Genomic DNA, 5,109 nt, shown 5'->3' with positions numbered 1-5,109 from the left:
GGGGGGGGGATTCCTCCTGGTGAAATATCTAAGTGTGTTAGCCACTGTCACTGGTCAGTCAGGCAGTGTGAAAACAAACAAGACAGCAAGTTGTGTATCTTGAACAACATGGCGAACTGATGACTATTTTATTTTACTTATTTATTTGTCACAGGGACAGTGCATCTTTGTTAGCACATTTCTGTCACTATGCCACAGTTTTTCATCTGCAGCCCATAGACAGATGGTAAAAATTACCCTAAAAGAAGTAAAATTACATATTTACACAACAATTTAACAATTAAAATACATGTGGTAAAAGCTCAAATATACAATAGGAACATAGCTGACCAACAATCAGACAAACATCAGACAAAGACATAACACATGCACACACACAAGGCAAGAAGCCAGCAGGGGGCAGAGAAAGCAGGTCTAAAGGTCAAAGGTAATGTTGAGAGCTCTGATTGTCAATGAGCCATTTTTTTTTTTACTGGATCTTGAATGTAGTCCTACTTTATGTATTTAATTTTCTGATGGTTTGGGGGTGGGGTTCCACTCATTAGCAGCTCAACTTTGAAACTCTTGCAGTGGGAACTTAGGTTACAGGGACAAGAAAGCCCCACAAATGTTTATTTTCGTCCTGAAATTCAGTTTCTTTATTTTAGCATTTTTCTGTGTTCAACACTGGGTAGTATTATCTCATCAGGCCCCTAAAACCCCTTCACATAAATTGTCACTCTGAACCGCTCACACAGCAATGAGGCCCTATTAATCTGGGATGAGGAGCCACTACAAGACACTGCTTTGTTTAAAGGTGTGATGTAACACGTTTGGGAACCACAGCTGTAGAGATACAGCATTTCTCCTATACTAGTACCAAATGACATACGTTTCTCCAGGGAACCTATAATTAAAACAAAAACAAATAAAAAAATACAACTTGAGATTTCTTCATCATTTTATACTTGACTGCCGTTCGGTTAATATCTTAGGAAACTTTGAGATCTGTATTACAACTTAACACTAAGTTCAATGTATTTGAATAATGACTTGAGAAGTAAATTACACTTTGAACAGTTTTACGTGTTGGCCAGTCAACCCTTCTCCTGTTACTATTCTTTACCAACTTAGAAACATAGTGAGTGTGGGCCTCACCTTCATTGTCTCTTCCCATCACTGATGCGTAATATTGTACTGATTGACGATATGCACCGATGGATCACATTGTTCAGACACATCACGTAACACTGTGTGACGCATGCTTCCTTCTTCACCTTGCCTTTTGTTCTTTTTGTTTTCTCTCTCCATCACTGTCTTTTTTTCTCAACTCTACCCTTGTATCATCTCTCTCTTTATTTTCTGTCTGTCCTCAAAGTCTTCCTTTGGCCTCTCTCTTTCTCTCTCGGTTATCATGCTCCCCTATTTTTCCCCTCATTTCCAGAATTACAGCTGCTTCTACATATACCATGCTGAACAAAAGAGTCCACAATAATAGACTGTGTCAGTATCTATGTAACCTGAAGCAACAGGTATGTGTGTGTGTGTGTGTGTGTGTGTGTGTGTGTGTGTGTGTGTGTGTGTGTGTGTGTGTGTGTGTGTTTGTCAGAAGTAGGTGGAGTTAGTTTGTCTTCTGAAGAATCATGTCGGCATGTATAAGAAGGCAACGATTCCCATTCTGATGATTATTTCTTTACCACAGAGGACAAACTCTCCTCCATGGCTACTGTCGTCCCTGTAAGTATCTATGTGTGTGTGTGTGTGTGTATGTGTGTGTGTGTGTGTGTCTCAAACCTTACACAGTGTTTCAACTCTGTTATTAAGTTCTGTATCATTCGTGCAGACTGCTGCATTGCTGTAATTGTCTTTTGAACTTCAACACTTCAACATACCAGTATGTGTTTCCTTCCTTTTTTGTAACCATTTGTAACCAGTTGAGTTTGGCAAATGTAATATTGATATTGTAGATGTTAGACATGATGAAATAGGGATGTGTATGAGGATGATTCGATGTAATTCACAATTTAAAGTTCATGATATGGTTTTCTCATGAATTATTTAGCAGAATGAGCCGCGGACAAATGACTAACCCTAACCCTATTCCTTTAGTTATACAAACTGGGCTAAACAACAGATGTGTCCTCTTATCAAAAGTGCAAATGAAATTGTATTTGTCTTAAAGCACAAAAATATAGCTAAAAAGATGAACGATTAGATTTTTAAAACAAATCTCACATCAAAATAACCAAATAAATAGAAACAAAATCTCTTCAGATAAATCAACCAAGAATACAAAGGGATGTTTTAAATCAAACAAGTGAATTAGGCCCTAAGCCGTTTAAAAATTGCAAAATTAGACATTTATACACAATGCATCATTACATCCCTATTATAAAAGGTTATTTTCTCTTAAGATGACAACTTTAAGACACTGTAGTATGTCAGCTTTTGTGTTTGTGTGTGTATGTGTGTGTGTGTGTGTGTGTGTGTCCATGTGAGTGTGTGGGCAAATCTACATGATCAAATGTCGGTCCTGTAAATGACTCTGCAAAACTGAACGCTCTTTGGGTGATAGCTTCTTTGTGTGTGTGTGTGTGTGTGTGTGTGTGTGAGTGTGTGTGTGTGTGTGTGATTGTGCGTGCACGTTTTGCAGTTGCATCTCACGTGGGCCTGACATTGTGTGTGTGTCTTTGGTTTCTGATGGAGAGGGTGATTAAGTCTGCCAGAGGAAGGCAGTGGCTCATGTACTAATTAAAATGGTGTGATGCAATGTGACATGTGAGTGTGTGTGTTTGTGTTAGTCAAAGTGTGTAACATTTGAAATGTGAATGACAGTGGCACACAGCTGAGACTGTAGCTGTTTACAGTGTCTTGTGCTCCAATAGATTTACATGTTGGTAGGCCAATACATTCATTTTTAATTAAATAATTATCACTTTTTCCAAATATGCATCAAATGATTTCCTAAGTAAAAAATGTGTGGCATAAAAACAGCTTAACATTTGATGTAAAGATGCAAAGAATACAACAATCACTGTACACATTTAGTTCAACACTGTGTTCATTTAGGCAGTAACATAAAATGATCCAGTGCAGCCGCGTGCTACTCCATGTTTCATTGCACCATTACACGCTGCACTTATGGTAGGAAGGATGGAATGTATTAACTTTGTTTTATTATTTGTCTTTTAGTTGCCCCTGAACCTTAGAATGAAACGCCTTGTTGTAAGGTTAATTTGTACAAATACCATGACATTATCATTATCAGTTCATCAAGGGACGTTTTCTACAACTAAACTATCATAAAGACAACCAAGCAGATGCATGTATCAATCTAATCTATCTATGCCGCCGAACACAAAATGTGATTGATCTCTCTCTCTCTCTCTCTCTCTCTCTCTCTCTCTCTCTCTCTCTCTCTCTTTCTCCCTGGCTCCCAGTTTGCATCCTGCTATGCCAGCGGTGTTCAGCCTCTTCAGTTGTTTGGGAAAGGACCCATACAGGGCAACTATCTGTCACTCCTCACATACAGGGGCCCTCGCTGGACCCCTCGGCCCCGCCTGGCATGCCATGCTCCAAAGATGACCCTAAGACAGATCTGTCGCATGCTGATGATAATGAAGCAGGTCAGGAAGAGAGAGGCTGCAGCTGCTGCTGTTGCTAGGTGAGAAACATCTCTACATAGAAAATGTTAATACATAGTGTTGTCATAAAATCCCACTGTCTCCATGATGTACCATCTTTTACTGCTGATTCTCCCCTCTGTTGTGTCTAACAACCATGTGTACTTCCACTGTCGCCTTTTTGTCACTACACAAGACTAATGCTGCATTTCCACAGCTCTACTCCACTCGACTTAATCTTTTTTGGGTTTTCCATGGGCTATATCTGTGAATAGCACCTTGCGCATACCTGGTACTTTTTTGGTACCATCGTCGTCAAGGTCCCAGACAACTGGGCCGATAGTAGAAGGTGGAGTTGAAACACTTGTCACTTGCGCGACTTCCTGCCCCAACCCGCCACTTTGAAATAGCCAAGCTACCATCAAAAGTGTCCGCAATTCTTTTTTTTTTGAGCCAGATTTTTTTTAAGTGGTTGAATGGAAAAACCACGCCGTACAATTGACAATGTTTCCAATGTTTAGTTGCTGATGAAAGGATTCAGCGAGTGTTGCATTGGAGATGATTTCACAAATTCTTGCGTCTTTGCTATAGCGATCTGATGAGAATCTCCACCTACACTGTGGGGGTACCATCCGCAGTGGAAACAGAATGAAAAAAGTAACCGATACCAAAAAAGTGACTTGAGTCAAGTCGAGCCAAACCATGCAGTGGAAATGAGGCATTAGAGTCCTCCGTCATGCCAGCAGCTCTGTGAGGCTGTTCTTAGGCACAGCGGTGCTCTGAGCTAAATATAAAATTAAGCATGCCAACATGCTCATAATGACAATGCTAACATGCTGATTTTTAGCAGCTGTAATGTTTACCATGGTGACCAAATTAGCGTAGAATGTTAGCATGCTAACATTTGTTTATTAGTGCTAAACACAAAGCACAGCTGAAGCTGATGGTAATGTCATTAGTTTGGCAGGTCTCTGGTCACAAACGTACTCAAATGTAAACCTGCTGGTGGTGCTGCAGGACTAGTCATAAGTAACTTATACTGCACATCCTTTGCAGAACATGAATGTCTGAAATAGGATTTGTGGTCCTTCTTTATGTAGATGTTGATATATTTTTTACTTGATAAGTGAACATTTTGATATGCTGTTAGCGCCAGCAGGGGATCACCAAAGTCATTTGAATTCACTCTCTAAAATTAAATATCCCAGGGCATTTTTCATATAGACTCTTATTATATTCAGTCAGTGAGCAACGCTAAAGTTACCTGCCCACTCTGGAGTTATGGGCTCGTAGCTGGTGCTTGGAAACGTTACTGGCTAATCATTATCACTGTTAGCAACAACACTAGTGGCCGCTGCTGCGGTTTGTTTAGCAACTCCCAACTAACTTAGCTTACCCATCTCATTGTCGTCACTCTTGCTAGTTTTTATGAAAAAGTTACTCTGGCCGTGTCACTTTCTAGATCTCTTCTTTTTAAATTGTTGCCTTTTTTGAGAGGTCACACAAG

The sequence above is a fragment of the Etheostoma cragini genome, chromosome 8, assembly GCF_013103735.1.
Source record: "Etheostoma cragini isolate CJK2018 chromosome 8, CSU_Ecrag_1.0, whole genome shotgun sequence".
NCBI lineage: Eukaryota > Metazoa > Chordata > Actinopteri > Perciformes > Percidae > Etheostoma > Etheostoma cragini.
This window is presented reverse-complemented; position numbering follows the sequence as displayed.